Raw genomic sequence first — 20,583 nt, 5'->3', positions numbered from 1 at the left:
GGAGCGCCTAAAGGTGGATTCCTGCTGCTAAAAAAGTTCTTCCCTCAAAGAGAACTAAATGGTGGATAAGAAGAAAAAATGGGGTTTATTTAGCAGCGCTAAAAAAAGCTAGGAAATGATGATACCAATCTAATTTATGTTTTATACAACACTTATAAAAACAGACTAGAACCATATAATCCTAGAATTCCAGGTATAAAGGAATTAATTCTATAGATAACATATGGCAAGCAACAAATTTCTAAGATAAATGGTGAATTGAATATTTAAAAGGCACAAATGTATCAGTCCTAACAGCTTTACAGTTCTTCAGTAACAAATACAGTTATAAAGATACACAGTTACTTTCCTTGGACATAATATTGGCTCAGGTGTGCTGGATAGTTAAAAAGGCAAAAAACAGCCAATATTCTGATTTAGGTGCCAAAGCAATCGTGGTTAATGGAAATGGTTAATTTAACAGATGAATACCTTGATGTCTTTAAAGTTCAGTTTGCGTGTTTTAAAAAACGTAGTGCAAATTAGTGTAGAGGTACCTTAATCTGTCCTGGTTGCAACCGCTGATATTCTTCACTGTGAGGGATTCACAGACTGTTTGTTCCTGGTGCTTCTGATAAGTCACCTGACCTTCTCTTTGATTCAGAGGTCAGGGGTGATGATCCGTTCTGGTGATGTAGTTATCCTTTTTTTTGTTTTCCTTTCTTCTTATAGCCCAAATATTGTTTTCATCTGGGTTCCCTCAGACTTCTTAAGGTTTGAAGAAATCTTTGGTCAGTGTTTAGCAGTAACACCGTATTCCCTGAAGTTACCAAAGGTAGATTTTAACTTGCAGGGTCAGGAGAAAAGTTTAAAGTTGCAGGGTCACACAGCTTTGTGACAGTAGTAAATGAAGTTTAGTAGAGTGTAGCAGGTCCCAGGAAAATAATCAATAATAAATAAGGTGCTGGCCGTCCCTATCCAGTATTAAAAGGACAGTCAAGTACAAAAAGAAAATTTATGCTTACCTGATAAATTTATTTCTTTTTTGACACAATGAGTCCACGGATCATCTTAATTACTGATGGGATATTCACCTCCTGGTCAGCAGGAGGAGGCAAAGAGCACCACAGCAGAGCTGTTAAATAGCTCCTCCCTTCCCTCCCACTCCAGTCATTTGACTGCAGTTAGGAAGAGAAAGAAAAAGCCAAGGTGCAGAGGTGTCTAAAGTTTACAATAACCCACAACCTGTCTTACAAGAACAGGGCGGGCCGTGGACTCATCGTGTTAAAAAAGAAAACAGAATTTATGCTTACCTGATAAATTACTTTCTCCAACGGTGTGTCCGGTCCACGGCGTCATCCATAACTTGTGGGAATATTCTCCTCCCCAACAGGAAATGGCAAAGAGCACAGCAAAAGCTGTCCATATAGTCCCTCCCAGGCTCCGCCCCCCCAGTAATTCGACCGACGGACAGGAGAAAAAAAGGAGAAACTATAGGGTGCCGTGGTGACTGTAGTTAAAGAAAGAAATTTATCAAACCTGATTAAAAAACCAGGGCGGGCCGTGGACCGGACACACCGTTGGAGAAAGTAATTTATCAGGTAAGCATAAATTCTTTTTTCTCCAACATTGGTGTGTCCGGTCATCGGCGTCATCCATAACTTGTGGGAACCAATACCAAAGCTTTAGGACACGGATGAAGAGAGGGAGCCAATCAGGTTACCTAAACAGAAGGCACCACGGCTTGCAAAACCTTTCTCCCAAAAATAGCCTCCGAAGAAGCAAAAGTATAAAATTTGTAGAATTTGGCAAAAGTGTGCAGAGAAGACCAAGTCGCTGCCTTACATATCTGATCAACAGAAGCCTCGTTCTTGAAGGCCCATGAGGAAGCCACAGCCCTAGTAGAGTGAGCTGTGATTCGTTCAGGAGGCTGCCGTCCGGCAGTCTCGTAAGCCAATCGGATGATGCTTTTCAGCCAAAAGGAAAGAGAGGTAGCAGTAGCTTTTTGATCTCTCCTCTTGCCAGAATAAACGACAAACAGTGAAGACGTTTGTCTGAAATCCTTTGCTGCTTCTAAATAGAACTTTAAAGCACGGACTACATCTAAATTGTGTAACAAACGTTCCTTCTTTGAGACTGGATTCAGGCACAAAGAAGGCACAACTATTTCCTGGTTAATATTTTTGTTGGAAACAACCTTTGGAAGGAAACCAGGTTTAGTACGCAAAACAACCTTATCTGAATGGAACACCAGATAGGGTGGATTACACTGCAGAGCAGATAATTCAGAAACTCTTCTAGCAGAAGAAATAGCAACCAAAAACAGAACTTTCCAAGATAACAACTTGATACCTATGGAATGCAAGGGTTCAAACGGAACCCCTTGAAGAACTGAAAGAACTAAATTTAGACTCCAAGGAGGAGTCAAAGGTCTGTAAACAGGCTTGATCCTGACTAAAGCCTGTACAAAAGCTTGAACATCTGGCACAGCTGCCAGTCGTTTGTGTAACAAGACAGATAGAGTAGAAATCTGTCCTTTTAGAGAACTCGCTGACAATCCCTTATCCAAACCTTCTTGTAGAAAGGAAAGGATCCTGGGAATTTTAATCTTACTCCATGAGAATCCCTTGGATTCACACCAACAGATATATCTTTTCCATATTTTATGGTAAATCTTTCTAGTCACAGGTTTTCTGGCTTGTACCAGAGTATCTATCAAGGAATCCGAAAACCCACGCTTAGATAAAATCAAGCGTTCAATTTCCAAGCAGTCAGCTGGAGAGAAACTAGGTTTGGATGTTAGAATGGACCTTGTACTAGATGATCCTGTCTCAAAGGTAGCTTCCATGGTGGAGCCGATGACATATTCACCAGGTCTGCATACCAAGTCCTGCGTGGCCACGCAGGAGCTATCAAAATCACCGAGGCCTTCTCCTGTTTGATCCTGGCTACCAGCCTGGGAATGAGAGGGAACGGTGGAAACGCATAAGCTAGGTTGAAGGCCCAAGGCGCCACTAATGCATCCACTAGAGTCGCCTTGGGATCCCTGGATCTGGACCCGTAGCAAGGAACCTTGAAGTTCTGACGAGACGCCATCAGATCCATGTCTGGAATGCCCCATAATTGGGTCAACTGGGCAAACACCTCCGGGTGGAGTTCCCACTCCCCCGGATGGAAAGTCTGACGACTCAGATAATCCGCCTCCCAGTTGTCTACTCCTGGGATGTGGATCGCAGATAGGTGGCAGGAGTGATCCTCCGCCCATTTGATGATTTTGGACACCTCTCTCATCGCCAGAGAACTCCTTGTTCCCCCCTGATGGTTGATGTAAGCAACAGTCATCATGTTGTCTGATTGGAATCTTATGAATCTGGCCTTTGCTAGTTGAGGCCAAGCCTGGAGAGCATTGAATATCGCTCTCAGTTCCAGAATGTTTATCGGGAGAAGAGACTCTTCCCGAGACCATAGGCCCTGAGCTTTCAGGGAGTCCCAGACCGCGCCCCAGCCTAATAGACTGGCGTCGGTCGTGACGATGACCCACTCTGGTCTGCGGAAGCTAATTCCCTGAGACAGGTGATCCTGGGTCAGCCACCAACGGAGTGAGTCTCTTCACATACTCTTCACCATCTCCGTGGAGATGCTACTTGTTCAGAGCGACAAAGAGAATGACTGGGGGGGTGGAGCCTGGGAGGGACTACATGGACAGCTTTTGCTGTGCTCTTTGCCATTTCCTGTTGGGGAGGAGAATATTCCCACAAGTTATGGATGACGCCATGGACCGGACACACCAATGTTGGAGAAATAAATTTATCAGGTAAGCATAAATTTTATTTTATTTTTTAAGACACGATGAGTCCACGGATCATCTTAATTACTGATGGGATTCAATACCCAAGCTAGAGTAGACAGATGATACGGGAGGGACAAGACAGGGAACCTAAACGGAAGGCACCACTGCTTGAAGAACCTTTCTCCCAAAAGCGGCCTCAGTCGATGCAAAAGTGTCAAATTTGTAGAACTTTGAAAAAGTGTGAAGAGAAGACCAAGTAGCAGCCTTGCAAATCTATTCCACAGAAGCTTCATTTTTGAACGCCCATGAGGAAGCAACAGCCCTCGTGGAATGAGCCCTAACTCTCTCGTGAGGCTGCTGTCCAGCAGTCTCATATGCATAACGTATGATACTCTTCAGCCAAAAAGAAAGAGAAGTAGCCGTAGCTTTTTGTCCATTATGTTTTCCTCAGAAAATCACAAACAAAGAAGAAGACTGACGAAAGTCCTTAGTCGCCTGTAAGTAAAACTTTAAAGCACGGACCACGTCCAAATTGTGCAGAAGTCTTTCCTTCTTAGAAGAAGGATTAGGACACAAGGAAGGAACCACAATCTCCTGATTAATGTTCTGATCAGAAACAACCTTAGGAATAAATCCTAGTTTAGTACGTAAAACTACCTTATCCGAATGGAAAATAAGATAAGGAGACTCATACTGCAGTGCCGAAAGCTCTGACACTCTCCGAGCAGAAGAAATAGCAACAAGAAATAAAACTTTCCAAGATAATAACTTAATATCTAAGGAATGCATAGGCTCAAATGGAGCCCCTTGATGAACTTTGAGAACTAAATTAAGACTCCATGGAGGAGTAACTGGTTTGAACACAGGCCTGATCAAAATATTGTACATCTGGGACATCCGCCAGACGTTTGTGTAGCAAAATAGATAAGGCCGAGATTTGACCCTTTAGGGAGCTCGTCGATAAACCCTTCTCCAAACTCTCTTGGAGAAAAGACAAAATTCTAGGAATGCTTACTCTACTCCATGAGTAGCCCTTGGATTCGCACCAATAGAGATATTTACGCCAAATCTTATGGTAAATCCTTCTAGTTACAGGCTTATGAGCCTGAATCAAGGTCTCTATGACCGAATCAGAAAATCCCTGCTTGGATAAAATTAAGCGTTCAATCTCCAAGCAGTCCGCTTCAGAGAACCTAGATTTGGGTGAAGAAAGGGCACCTGAATCAGAAGGACCTTCCTCAACGGGAGTCTCCAAGGAGGCAGAGATGCCATCTCCACCAGATCCGCATAACAAATCCGGCGAGGCCAGGCCGGAGCTATGAGGATCACCGAAGCCCTCTCCTGTTTGATTCAAGCAATTACCCGAGGAAGAAGAGCAAACAGAGGAAATAGGTATGCTAGACTGAAGGTCCAAGGGAACGCCAGAGCATCTATCAGTTCAGCCTGGGGGTCCCTGGACCTTGACCCGTATCTCGGTAGTTTGGCATTCTGACGGGATGCCATGAGATCCAATTCCAGCTGACCCCACTTGAGAATCAGATTGGAGAACACTTCCAGATGGAGTTCCCACTCCCCCGGATGAAAGGTCTGCCTGCTCAGAAAAGCCGCCTCCCAGTTGTCTACCCCTGGGATATGGATCGCCTATAGGCAACAAGAGTGGGCCTCCGCCCACTGGATTATTTTGGTTACCTCTGTCATCGCTAAGAACTCCTCGTTCCTCCTTGATGATTGATGTAAGCCACTGAAGTTATGTTGTCCGACTGGAACCTGATAAACCGTAGTGAAGCTAGCTGGGGCCATGCCAGAAGAGCATTGAAGATTGCTCTCAATTCTAGAATGTTTATAGGAAGAACAGACTCTGACTGAGTCCAAACTCCCTGAGCCTTTAGGGAGCCCCATACTGCTCCCCACTCCAGAAGGAGTTACAATCACCCAAGACGGTCTGTGAAAGCAGGTTCCCTGGGAGAGATGATCCAGAGACAACCACCATTGAAGAGAGTCCCTTGTCTCCTGCTCCAGAGTTATTCGAGGAGACAAGTCTGCATAATCTCCGTTCCATTGCCTGAGCATGCTTAACTGCAGAGGCCTGAGATGGAAACGAGCAAACAGGATGATGTCCATTGGCGCAACCATCAGCCCGATTAACTCCATACACTGAGCCACTGATGGCCGTGGAGTGGACTGAAGGACTAGGCGAGTATCGATAACCTTTGATTTCCTGACTTCTGTAAGAAAAATCTTCATGGAAAAGGAGCCTATTATGGTTCCCAAAAAGGTGACTCTTGTGTCTGGAACTAGGGAACTCTTTCCCAAATTTACCTTCCATCCGTGAGCTCTTAGGAAAGATAACTATATGTCGGTGTGGGATCTTGCTTGCTGAAAAGATGGTGCCTGGACTAGAATGTCGTCCAGATAAGGCGCCACCCCAATGCCCGAGACCGAATGACCGCCAACAGAGACCCCAGAACCTTTGTGAAAATTCTGGGAGCCGTGGCCAGTCCGAAAGGAAGAGCCACGAACTGGAAGTGTTTGTCTAGGAAGGCAAACCTTAGGAACTTGTGATGATCCCTGTGAATAGGGATATGTAGGTACGCGTCCTTTAAATTCACAGTTGTCATGAATTGACGCTCCTGGATTAATGGAAGAATGGAACGAATAGTTTCCATCTTGAAGGAGGGAATCCTGAGAAATTTGTTTAGATTCTCTAGGTCTAAAATTGGTCTGAAGGTTCCCTCTTTTTTGGGAACCACAAACAGATTGGAGTAAAAACCCTGACCCTGTTCCTGGACTGGAACGGGAACAATCACTCCCAAGGCGGAGAGGTCTTTTACACAATGTAAGAACGCCTCTCCTTTTGTCTGGTCTACAGATAATCTTGAAAGCAGAAACCTGCCTCTGGGAGGAAAACTTTTGAAATCCAATTTGTATCCCTGAGAGACAATCTCTATCGCCCAGGGATCCTGAACGTCCCGAACCCAAGCCTGAACGAAGAAGGAAAGTCTGCCCCCTACCAGATCCGGTCCCGGATAGGGGACATGCCCTTCATGCTGTTTTGGATTCATTAGCCAGCTTCCTGGATTGTTTACCCTTGTTCCAAGACTGGTTGGGTTTCCAGGTATGCTTAGATTGTTCCTGCTTAGAGGATGAAGCGGAAGAATTTCCCTTGAAATTTCGAAAGGAAAAAAAAATACTCTGTCGTCCCTTTTGTTTGTTTTTCCTCTCCTGAGGGAGTAGATGACGCTTACCTCCCGTGATATCAGAAATAATTTCTGACAGGCCAGGTCCAAACAGGGTCTTCCCCTTGTAAGGAATCGCTAAAAGCTTAGACTTAGAAGACACGTCCGCAGACCAAGGTTTAAACGATAAGGCTCTGCGGGCTAGGACAGAGAAACCCGAGCTCTTAGCTCTCAGTTTAATAATTTGAAGTGAAGCGTCCGTAATAAAAGCATTAGCTAGCTTCAGAGCCTTTATTCTATCTTGGATCTCCTCCAACGAAGTCTCAGTCCTGAGAGACTCAGACAGAGCATCAAACCAATATGCTGCCGCACTAGTAACGGTAGCAATGCACGCAGCAGGCTGCAATAGCAGACCATGGTGAACATAAAGCTTTTTAAGCAAACCCTCTAACTTCTTGTCCATAGGATCTTTGAAAGCACAACTATCCTCTATGGGAATAGTAGTTCTCTTGGCTAAGTTGGAGACAGCACCTTCCACCTTAGGAACTGTTTGTCAAGCCTCCTTGAAAGAGTCAGCTATGGGAAACTTCTTAAAAATAGGGGAGGGAGAAAAGGGAATGCCTGGTCTCTCCCACTCCTTAGTAACGATCTCCGAAGCTCGCTTTGGAACCGGATATACGTCCGAGTAAGAAGGAACTTCAAAATATCTGTCTAGTTTACTAGACTTCGCAGGGGCAACCACAACCATGGAGTCACAGCCGTCTAAAGTAACCAAAACCTCCCTGAGCAACAGGCGGAGGTGTTCTAGTTTAAACCTAAAAGTTACAACCTCCGAGTCTGTCAGAGGCAATGAACTTTCAGAGTCTGAAATTTCGCCTTCAGATGGAACCTCATTACCCTCCTCTTCATGTCCTTGGGAGGGTACATCCGAGATTGCCACCACCATCAGAAACCTCACTTACTGCATGTCTGGCTTTCCTCTTTCGTTTGCCCTGCAGCATAGGGAAGGCAGACAGTGCATCAGAAATTGTGGAAGACATGAGAGCAGCTATGTCTTTTAAGGTAACTCCAGCGGGCGCTAGAGCAGAAGTACAGGGCACTGCTTGAGCGGGCGCTAAATTTTGGGACTCTTGGGGAGAAAGCTGCGGCATACCCTGAATCTCATCATTAGACTCTTGGAAAGCATCCTCTCTTGAAGAGTTTGGCTCAGGAAAAATCTTTTCCCTATAACTTAAAGCCCTCTCAATACATTAAGGACCAGAAAGGGATTGGTGGTTCCACATTTGCATTCAAACACATGGAGCAAGTAACACTTTGCAAGGCTCCTATGTCCATACTGAATCACAAAAGTATAAATATGCAAGAAAAACTTTATTTTTGACAAAAAAAAAGTTAGAATGTAAAAACCGTTACTGTCTCTTCAAATTTTAAAGTGAAACTTTTTTACTGCGTGTGAGAAAAAAAGTGTTCAAGCATCTATACACCAATAAAAAAAAAAGACACCCTTACAACCTCAGCAGCTCTGCTGAGGTGCTTACCTGACTGAAAGAACCGGAGCCTTTCTCTCCTTATGGCCAGCAATCTGGACTCGATAAGGGAATCGATCAACAACCCTCCTAACCTAGAAACGTCTGCTCTATGACAGAAAACATGCGTTTCTAGGCAGAGGGACTATCCGGTGTGTATCCGGTCTCGACTGTCTCCAGATAGATGTGCAGATGTAAAAAGCGTGCAATACCTCCCAGCCCCAGTGCCTGTACACGCTGTCTGGTCCTCTCAGACTCTGAGAGCCTATTTGTCCCAAAGTGCTACGTTTGCCCTGCAACCATAAGCCCTTTATGTATGAATGAAGTGTATTAAAAAGTGCTCTTTTTCCTCTATGTGTCCCAGGGAAAAAAATCAAGCACTTACCTCATATGGCTGCCTGACAGCAAAGGCAGTTCACCAGGTTTGAGGGGTCCTATCCCCCACATGGACCTGTGAAGAAACAGAAATTCCTGACTATAAATTTCTCAGGTTTTCAGGGTTAGGGCAGCAATAATATGTGAGGCGCAGTGAGAATTATTTCCCACAAGTTCCCATTGCTCTAAAGCCACCAATGCTCTACTGAAGAGATTGATATGGACTACGGCTACACCCCAGAACAAAGCAGCACAATCTTGCACTTCTTTAAAAATAATAAACTCTTGATTGAAGAATCTAACCTAACACCTCACTTTACTTCTTCCTATCACTAACATAGGCAAAGAGAATGACTGGAGTGGGAGGGAAGGGAGGAGCTATTTAACAGCTCTGCTGTGGTGCTCTTTGCCTCCTCCTGCTGACAGGAGGTGAATATCCCATCAGTAATTAAGATTATCCGTGGACTCATCGTGTCTTAAAAAAGAAAAACTTTTATAATTCAAATAGGGCATGCGATTTTAAACCACTTTCCAATTTACTTTTATCACCAATTTTGTTTTGTTCTCTTGGTATTCTTAGTTAAAAGCTAAACCAAGGTAGGCTCATATTCATATGCTAATTTCTTAGACCTTGAAGGCCGCCTCTAATCTGAATGCATTTTGACAGTTTTTCACCACTAGAGAGCGTTAGTTCATGTGTGTTATATAGATAACATTGAGCTCACGCATGTTAAGTTACCTAGGAGTCAACACCGATTGGCTAGAATGCAAGTCTGTCAAAAGAACTGAAATAAGGGGGCAGTTTGCAGAGGCATAGATACAAGGTAATCACAGAGGTAAAAAGTGCACTAATAGGGGGGACTTCCGGGAGGTGGCCATGATAGGTCGCATAACATCACTCTGCTCATGTTCTTTCATTGTATTTATCTTTTAAAATACCCCAGATGGTTCGTCTGTCTATCACACAGCCAGATCCTGTAAGCATTAACGCTCCTGCATCCGTCGAGCCTAAGAAAACCATGATGAGAGTAACTCTGAGCACCCGGAGCACGCATTTAGGCTGAGGCCTTTCACTAACCCCCCGGCGAGGTCCTCCTGGGCCTTGTCCTTAGGCAGCTTATTGCGCTGACTCTACAGATCCAAGAGGGTGCTAGTGCAATTTAGAATTTTTTGCTTGAGGTGCTGGCCAGCTGACTGTTACAGAAGACCGCGATGGACACAATGGATGTTAATGCCATGTTACAGGCTATACGGAATCTCCTCTCGGATCACCATGAAGCCTTAGAAAAACAGCTGATCAAAGCATTTTACCCTGAAGGCTCCATAGCTTCACGGCGAGACATTTCAGTTAATCCTATTTTAGTGCCACGCACGGAAGATAGCGTTCTGGGGCCCCAGCGTGTTAAACCTACCTCGAGTAAAGTGGACAAGGTGCGCACTATTGCAGGGCCTGATGTACAAGGCGAGACCCATGTGGCTGTTAAAATGGAACTGAGCGTTGCCGACTATGCAGGGTCCGGTAAGGGATCTACAGAAGTGACTTACGCAGCATCTATGCGCTCTGAGGAACATACAAGCACAAGAGCCTTTATGGAACATTTATTCAGGGAGCACGAAGGTACATGTATAACAGCACAAAGACCCTTACTGACTTTACAAGCTTGGCGAACCCTTTGTTACACAGGGGCAGGAGTGTTCTCCTGGGTCACCACTCGGGATCAGGGGCGACACTTTATTGTTACGCCTTGGTTAAAGAGAGGACTTGTTGCGATCTGGCAGTCAGCTGACATAAGAGACTGCATCAAGAGGATTAGCACTGGAGTTGGTTAGCCCTGTCTCCTAAAGTGTTTTAACAGTTCCGAGTTATATATTTCATATGCAGCTATTGTTGTTGTTTTTTTGTTTTTTGTTTTTTTGTATTTTACTATGTGCAAACTGTTATATATAAATGTTTACAGTATGTGCTGCAGTTAGACGTATATGGAGTGTTCCCTTTTGCTGAAATAGCAGTCTAACATACACAGGCATGTCTCTTGTCATAGTATATGATCCCCGCCATGTTCCTTGTAATGTTCAAACAGGACTAAGTCGAATATTTATAGGCAGTTACTGTTTTATTAGTAAGCTGTTGTATCACAATTCTGAGTGTTTACAATGTGTACCGCAGTTAGAATCTATTAGTGGCTCTTTACCACTGTGGCTGTCTTATCCCCAGATTTATACAAAGCGTATCCTCTCCCCAAACTAACATTTTAATATCCTTGGGTGTATCTGTCCTCATACTATACACTTTTAGACATTGCAACATCTTCGCAGAACATAAAGCAGCTATATTGTTATCTTAGACGTGTTGGGCGTTGGTGTGCGGCTTGCGGCCGGGGCGGCACATCTTGCGCATATCCACATAGATAGCCTGTACATTAGGAAGAGGACATAGTATATTGCTTAGGCTAAGGTTAGACTGCTCATGTTAGTAAGTAGTCTTGCAACACTGCTTTTGATATAACAAATTCCCAAGTTACATAATTAGGTACAGTTTTTCTCTGCCCTCTCCAGATTGCCATATAAATTGTCCAAGGATTGCCCCTTATTATTAGCTGGTCAGCGCAGAAAATGTATTGGGTTTTTTTTTATACATAGCATAAGTTAATACCATCATTTTATCTAGCTGGCACCAAAAATCCTTAAAGTCCTTAATATACTTTATCTGTTCAAATATATTGGGGGGTTTTTCTATTCTTAGAAGTAGTTCCTTTGCAGTTGTATAATGAACATGGTTGTTACCGTTTCTATTAAAGGAGCGTATCTACTCTACCTTTATAAGCATAACCAAATAAGCTATAGTTCATCTAATTATCATTTAATACCCCTTTTCCAAGTCCCCCCATTGGTTATTGTCATAGGTTACGGTCTGTGAGAGGCCATTATATGTTTCTTCTTTGGGGAATGTAAATTTGTAAAATATAAAAAAAGGGTGTATGGCGCACTATCATTACAGAAAAATAAAATACAAAAACTGAGGTTATCGAAGTGAGATCCAAAAGTGGTCTCGTCAGTCCATTATGCCTTTCTTTAATTTCAGACATGTTCCCTTATATTAGGTCCATGAGTGACCTTTCGAGTTGGTTATGGAAGGTCCCCTTATGTATAGGCATCATGTATAAGCCTTGCCTCCTATAACTGTTTACTATTTCGTTGGTTAGTTGTGTATAAGGCTTATTGTATATTATTGAACTCAGCTGGACTATACATTTATTTTTTATTTATTGTTTTCTCTTTCAAAGATACTGCATGTACAACTAGTTCCCTTGTATGTTTATACTGTTTGTAAGCCTAACCTGAAAAACCTCAATAAAAAACCTATAAAAAAAAAAAAAAAAAAAAAAGTGCATTAATATATTTGTGTTGGTTATGCAAAACTAGGGAATGGTTAATAAAGGGATTTTAAACAACAAAAATTGTTGTTGTTGATTGTCCCTTTAAGATAAATTATTAGAGAAAGTGTATGCTTTAAACTTAAGCATGCTGAAGGCTGACTGAAGTTGCATCTCAAATCAAATATTTATTTATTAATTAAAGTTGGCTCCAATCTAATAACATCACTTGTTAAGCTCAACAGCAGCATCAGTAAATCTAAAATGCTCTAAATAGCATAAAAAACAGAATTTATGTTTACCTGATAAATTACTTTCTCCAACGGTGTGTCCGGTCCACGGCGTCATCCTTACTTGTGGGATATTCTCTTCCCCAACAGGAAATGGCAAAGAGCCCAGCAAAGCTGGTCACATGATCCCTCCTAGGCTCCGCCTACCCCAGTCATTCGACCGACGTTAAGGAGGAATATTTGCATAGGAGAAACCATATGGTACCGTGGTGACTGTAGTTAAAGAAAATAAATTATCAGACCTGATTAAAAAAACCAGGGCGGGCCGTGGACCGGACACACCGTTGGATAAAGTAATTTATCAGTTAAACATAAATTCTGTTTTCTCCAACATAGGTGTGTCCGGTCCACGGCGTCATCCTTACTTGTGGGAACCAATACCAAAGCTTTAGAACACGGATGAAGGGAGGGAGCAAATCAGGTCACCTAAATGGAAGGCACCACGGCTTGCAAAACCTTTCTCCCAAAAATAGCCTCAGAAGAAGCAAAAGTATCAAACTTGTAAAATTTGGTAAAAGTGTGCAGTGAAGACCAAGTCGCTGCCCTACATATCTGATCAACAGAAGCCTCGTTCTTGAAGGCCCATGTGGAAGCCACAGCCCTAGTGGAATGAGCTGTGATTCTTTCGGGAGGCTGCCGTCCGGCAGTCTCGTAAGCCACTCTGATGATGCTTTTAATCCAAAAAGAGAGAGAGGTAGAAGTTGCTTTTTGACCTCTCCTTTTACCTGAATAAACAACAAACAAGGAAGATGTTTGTCTAAAATCCTTAGTAGCATCTAAATAGAATTTTAGAGCCCGAACAACATCCAAATTGTGCAACAAACGTTCCTTCTTTGAAACTGGTTTCGGACACAGAGAAGGTACGATAATCTCCTGGTTAATGTTTTTGTTAGAAACAACTTTTGGAAGAAAACCAGGTTTAGTACGTAAAACCACCTTATCTGCATGGAACACCAGATAAGGAGGAGAACACTGCAGAGCAGATAATTCTGAAACTCTTCTAGCAGAAGAAATTGCAACTAAAAACAAAACTTTCCAAGATAATAACTTAATATCAACGGAATGTAAGGGTTCAAACGGAACCCCCTGAAGAACTGAAAGAACTAAATTGAGACTCCAAGGAGGAGTCAAAGGTTTGTAAACAGGCTTGATTCTAACCAGAGCCTGAACAAAGGCTTGAACATCTGGCACAGCTGCCAGCTTTTTGTGAAGTAACACCGACAAGGCAGAAATCTGTCCCTTCAGGGAACTTGCAGATAATCCTTTTTCCAATCCTTCTTGAAGGAAGGATAGAATCCTAGGAATCTTAACCTTGTCCCAAGGGAATCTACCATATATATTTTTTCCAAATTTTGTGGTAAATCTTTCTAGTTACAGGCTTTCTGGCCTGAACAAGAGTATCGATAACAGAATCTGAGAATCCTCGCTTCGATAAAATCAAGCGTTCAATCTCCAAGCAGTCAGCTGGAGTGAAACCAGATTCGGATGTTCGAACGGACCCTGAACAAGAAGGTCTCGTCTCAAAGGTAGCTTCCAAGGTGGAGCCGATGACATATTCACCAGATCTGCATACCAAGTCCTGCGTGGCCACGCAGGAGCTATCAAGATCACCGACGCCCTCTCCTGATTGATCCTGGCTACCAGCCTGGGGATGAGAGGAAACGGCGGGAACACATAAGCTAGTTTGAAGGTCCAAGGTGCTACTAGTGCATCCACTAGAGCCGCCTTGGGATCCCTGGATCTGGACCCGTAGCAGGGAACTTTGAAGTTCTGACGAGAGGCCATTAGATCCATGTCTGGAATGCCCCACAGCTGAGTGACTTGGGCAAAGATTTCCGGATGGAGTTCCCACTCCCCCGGATGCAATGTCTGACGACTCAGAAAATCCGCTTCCCAATTTTCCACTCCCGGGATGTGGATAGCAGACAGGTGGCAGGAGTGAGACTCCGCCCATAGAATAATCTTGGTCACTTCTTCCATCGCTAGGGAACTCCTTGTTCCCCCCTGATGGTTGATGTACGCAACAGTCGTCATGTTGTCTGATTGAAACCGTATGAACTTGGTCCTCGCTAGTTGAGGCCAAGCCTTGAGAGCATTGAATATCGCTCTCAGTTCCAGAATATTTATCGGTAGAAGAGATTCTTCCCGAGACCAAAGACCCTGAGTTTTCAGGGATCCCCAGACCGCGCCCCAGCCCATCAGACTGGCGTCGGTCGTGACAATGACCCACTCTGGTCTGCGGAATGTCATCCCTTGTGACAGGTTGTCCAGGGACAGCCACCAACGGAGTGAGTCTCTGGTCCTCTGATCTACTTGTATCTTTGGAGACAAGTCTGTATAGTCCCCATTCCACTGACTGAGCATGCACAGCTGTAATGGTCTTAGATGAATGCGCGCAAAAGGAACTATGTCCATTGCCGCTACCATCAACCCGATCACTTCCATGCACTGAGCTACGGAAGGAAGAGGAACGGAATGAAGTATCCGACAAGAGTCCAGAAGTTTTGTTCTTCTGGCCTCTGTTAGAAAAATCCTCATTTCTGAGGAGTCTATAATTGTTCCCAAGAAGGGAACCCTTGTTGACGGGGATAGAGAACTCTTTTCCACGTTCACTTTCCAGCCGTGAGATCTGAGAAAGGCCAGGACGATGTCCGTGTGAGCCTTTGCTTGAGGGAGGGACGACGCTTGAATCAGAATGTCGTCCAGGTAAGGTACTACTGCAATGCCCCTTGGTCTTAGCACCGCTAGAAGGGACCCTAGTACCTTTGTGAAAATCCTTGGAGCAGTGGCTAATCCGAAAGGAAGCGCCACAAACTGGTAATGTTTGTCCAGGAATGCAAACCTTAGGAACCGATGATGTTCCTTGTGGATAGGAATATGTAGATACGCATCCTTTAAATCCACCGTGGTCATGAATTGACCTTCCTGGATGGAAGGAAGGATAGTTCGAATGGTTTCCATCTTGAACGATGGAACCTTGAGAAATTTGTTTAAGATCTTGAGATCTAAGATTGGTCTGAACGTTCCCTCTTTTTTGGGAACTATGAACAGATTGGAGTAGAACCCCATCCCTTGTTCTCTTAATGGAACAGGATGAATCACTCCCATTTTTAACAGGTCTTCTACACAATGTAAGAACGCCTGTCTTTTTATGTGGTCTGAAGACAACTGAGACCTGTGGAACCTCCCCCTTGGGGGAAGTCCCTTGAATTCCAGAAGATAACCCTGGGAGACTATTTCTAGCGCCCAAGGATCCAGAACATCTCTTGCCCAAGCCTGAGCGAAGAGAGAGAGTCTGCCCCCCACCAGATCCGGTCCCGGATCGGGGGCCAATATTTCATGCTGTCTTGGTAGCAGTGGCAGGTTTCTTGGCCTGCTTTCCCTTGTTCCAGCCTTGCATTGGTCTCCAAGCTGGCTTGGCTTGAGAGGTATTACCCTCTTGCTTAGAGGACGTAGCACTTTGGGCAGGTCCGTTTTTACGAAAGGGACGAAAATTAGGTCTATTTTTTGCCTTGAAAGGCCGATCCTGAGGAAGGGCGTGGCCCTTACCCCCAGTGATATCAGAGATAATCTCTTTCAAGTCAGGGCCAAACAGCGTTTTCCCCTTGAAAGGAATGTTTAGTAGCTTGTTCTTGGAAGACGCATCAGCCGACCAAGATTTCAACCAAAGCGCTCTGCGCGCCACAATAGCAAACCCAGAATTCTTAGCTGCTAACCTAGCCAATTGCAAAGTGGCGTCTAGAGTGAAAGAATTAGCCAATTTGAGAGCATTGATTCTGTCCATAATCTCCTCATAAGGAGGAGAATCACTATCGAGCGCCTTTATCAGTTCATCAAACCAGAAATATGCGGCTGTAGTGACAGGGACAATGCATGAAATGGGTTGTAGAAGGTAACCCTGCTGAACAAACATCTTTTTAAGCAAACCTTCTAATTTTTTATCCATAGGATCTTTGAAAGCACAACTATCCTCTATGGGTATAGTGGTGCGTTTGTTTAAAGTAGAAACCGCTCCCTCGACCTTGGGGACTGACTGCCATAAGTCCTTTCTGGGGTCGACCATAGGAAACAATTTTTTAAATATGGGGGGAGGGACGAAAGGAATACCGGGCCTTTCCCATTCTTTATTAACAATGTCCGCCACCCGCTTGGGTATAGGAAAAGCTTCTGGGAGCCCCGGCACCTCTAGGAACTTGTCCATTTTACATAGTTTCTCTGGGATGACCAACTTTTCACAATCATCCAGAGTGGATAATACCTCCTTAAGCAAAATGCGGAGATGTTCCAACTTAAATTTAAATGTAATCACATCAGATTCAGCCTGATGAGAAATGTTCCCTGAATCAGTAATTTCTCCCTCAGACAAAACCTCCCTGGCCCCCTCAGATTGGGTTAGGGGCCCTTCAGAGATATTAATATCAGCGTCGTCATGCTCTTCAGTAACTAAAACAGAGCAGCCACGCTTACGCTGACAAGGGTTCATTTTGGCTAAAATGTTTTTGACAGAATTATCCATTACAGCCGTTAATTGTTGCATAGTAAGGAGTATTGGCGCGCTAGATGTACTAGGGGCCTCCTGAGTGGGCAAGACTCGTGTAGACGAAGGAGGGAATGATGCAGTACCATGCTTACTCCCCTCACTTGAGGAATCATCTTGGGCATCATTGTCATTATCACATAAATCACATTTATTTAAATGAATAGGAATTCTGGCTTCCCCACATTCAGAACACAGTCTATCTGGTAGTTCAGACATGTTAAACAGGCATAAACTTGATAACAAAGTACAAAAAACGTTTTAAAATAAAACCGTTACTGTCACTTTAAATTTTAAACTGAACACACTTTATAACTGCAATTGCGAAAAAACATGAAGGAATTGTTCAAAATTCACCAAATTTTCACCACAGTGTCTTAAAGCCTTAAAAGTATTGCACACCAAATTTGGAAGCTTTAACCCTTAAAATAACGGAACCGGAGCCGTTTTTAACTTTAACCCCTTTACAGTCCCTGGTATCTGCTTTGCTGAGACCCAACCAAGCCCAAAGGGGAATACGATACCAAATGACGCCTTCAGAAAGTCTTTTCTAAGTATTAGAGCTCCTCTCACATGCGACTGCATGCCATGCCTCTCAAAAACAAGTGCGCAACACCGGCGCGAAAATGAGACTCTGCCTATGCTTTGGGAAAGCCCCTAAAGAATAAGGTGTCTAAAACAGTGCCTGCCGATATTATTATATCAAAAAACCCAAATAAAATGATTCCTCAAGGCTAAATATGTGTTAATAATGAATCGATTTAGCCCAGAAAAAGTCTACAGTCTTAATAAGCCCATGTGAAGCCCTTATTTACAATCGTAATAAACATGGCTTACCGGATCCCATAGGGAAAATGACAGCTTCCAGCATTACATCGTCTTGTTAGAATGTGTCATACCTCAAGCAGCAAGAGACTGCACACTGTTCCCCCAACTGAAGTTAATTGCTCTCAACAGTCCTGTGTGGAACAGCCATGGATTTTAGTTACGGTTGCTAAAATCATTTTCCTCATACAAACAGAAATCTTCATCTCTTTTCTGTTTCTGAGTAAATAGTACATACCAGCACTATTTCAAAATAACAAACTCTTGATTGAATAATAAAAAACTACAGTTAAACACTAAAAAACTCTAAGCCATCTCCGTGGAGATGTTGCCTGTACAACGGCAAAGAGAATGACTGGGGTAGGCGGAGCCTAGGAGGGATCATGTGACCAGCTTTGCTGGGCTCTTTGCCATTTCCTGTTGGGGAAGAGAATATCCCACAAGTAAGGATGACGCCGTGGACCGGACACACCTATGTTGGAGAAATGCCAAGTAAATATATAACCAGACAAATTTAGTGAATCTAAATTTGGTTTTCTCTTTCCTCTGAATCAAATAAAGCAATACAATTTATTAGCTGTCAGAGTAACCAACAGGACAGAGAATGTAAATTCATACCAACTTGCTGTAATTTTCAAATTCTGATCTAATTCTTCTAAAATCAAACTTAATTTAAAGGGACATGATACCAAAAACGTTGAAGCACTTGAAAGTAATGCATCATAGTTGTAAAAAAGCTGACTACAAAATATGAAAAGATATTTTACCTAAAAATGCCCTAAGTATTCACACTCCACTATAAAAATACTTTAAGAAGCCAATCAGGAAACTCACGACTTGCAAAGGAGTAAACATCTGGAATGTGCAGGCACAGACATTTTATTTTCCTATTTAGTTTAAGGACATTTACTATGAAATTGCACGATATTTAATGTAAAATATCATGAGATCACAGCAAAAGCAAAGAACTATGCACTTCTAATGCAGATTGACTATTGTGTTTTGTTTTTTTGAGGGGGGGTTCAACTTGAAGCTGGACAGTAGCTGAAGTATAATTATTCACAGAGCACTTATTCTAGTGAGCTGAAGAAATTTTAAGTTCAAATATCTCCCCTTTTACATAGAGATGTTCAAGTGATATTTTCATGTAAACGTTTTACAGTTATGCTGCCTCACTTTCAAGTGATTTAGCATTTGAGTTATATGTCTCTTTAAGCAGAATCAGAACAGGAGACAGAGTAACAAAACTACACCACCTTGCAGGTAAAAGCTTCCTCTTCCTGGTGAGACTTTAATCCAATGCTTGAAGAGAGCATACTGAGGGAATCAGGTGAGTGATACCATGAGGTTGGAACTTGGAGGAAAGGATATAGAACTTTCAACAAGGCAAGTTAAATTTCTGCTGTCTTAGCTTCCTTATGTAGCACTCAGTGCTTAACACATAATTAAACAGATGATAGAACTTTGCATCCAAATTTTGCCTCAGTTGATGGCTTAATAGCGAACTTGTAGTGTTTCAATAACGTATGGGTTAAGACAAAGCTGCGGATTTACAGTTCTTTCATTAAGAGGGTAGCCAGTATAGTATATAGAACCTTGAGCTTATGTGGTATATGAGTTTTCATTATTTAGTAGGCCAAAATTATACATCAGTCAACCCATCAAAAGAGAGCAGTTTTTGCACACATTTGACTTTACAAAAAACTTGAATACTAAAAGCCAGTAATTTTTTCTCCATTTCTTATTATGCCCCATTTAAATATGTAGGCACTCTATCCTGTCTAGAGCAAAAGGTAAGTTTAATATATTTTTTGTTAGAACATAGATAGAAGTCAAATATCTTAAATAAAAATTCTGGGCGAAATTACGAACGGAGCGCAAAAATGCGCTTTCGCGAGCGCAATATTTGTGTATATATATATACGATTATGAATATATACATATAAATGTATGTATTAATATGTGTATATACACATAACACAAATATATACGTATATATTCATATATATTTACAGGGAACATGTAAAGGCAATTTTCAGTGCTGTTATTTTTTTCTAAAACCCCGCACCTTCCAACTTTAACCCCTCATAACTGCTTTTTGCAGGGGGGGGGGGGTTATTTTAAAAATCAAAACATAATTTATGTAAGAACTTGCCTGATGGCAAGAGTCCATGAGATAGTGACGTATGGGATATACATTCCTACCAGGAGGGGGCAAAGTTTCCCAAACCTCAAAATGCCTATAAATACACCTCCCACCTCACTCATACCTTAGTTTAACGTGTAGCCAATAAGTGGGGTGTAAAAGAAGGAGTAAAAAGCATACAAAAAGAGGAACTGGAAAAACAGAATTTATGTTTACCTGATAAATTACTTTCTCCAACGGTGTGTCCGGTCCACGGCGTCATCCTTACTTGTGGGATATTCTCTTCCCCAACAGGAAATGGCAAAGAGCCCAGCAAAGCTGGTCACATGATCCCTCCTAGGCTCCGCCTTCCCCAGTCATTCGACCGACGTAAAGGAGGAATATTTGCATAGGAGAAATCATATGATACCGTGGTGACTGTAGTTAAAGAAAATAAATCATCAGACCTGATTAAAAAACCAGGGCGGGCCGTGGACCGGACACACCGTTGGAGAAAGTAATTTATCAGGTAAACATAAATTCTGTTTTCTCCAACATAGGTGTGTCCGGTCCACGGCGTCATCCT

At 42.9% G+C, this 20,583-nt stretch overlaps 1 protein-coding gene across 3 annotated transcripts in view; it reads right to left on the bottom strand.

Moving 5' to 3' along the window:
• The window catches only part of NBAS (NBAS subunit of NRZ tethering complex), a 1,903,611-nt gene that overhangs the window by 1,758,815 nt on the left and 124,213 nt on the right, over positions 1-20,583 (bottom strand). The window lies entirely within an intron of this gene.

Source organism: Bombina bombina, chromosome 4 (assembly GCF_027579735.1).
Source record: "Bombina bombina isolate aBomBom1 chromosome 4, aBomBom1.pri, whole genome shotgun sequence".
In the NCBI taxonomy this organism is placed as follows: Eukaryota; Metazoa; Chordata; class Amphibia; order Anura; family Bombinatoridae; genus Bombina; species Bombina bombina.
Note: the sequence above shows the minus strand (reverse complement) of the source record. Positions and strands in the feature narration are given on the sequence as shown.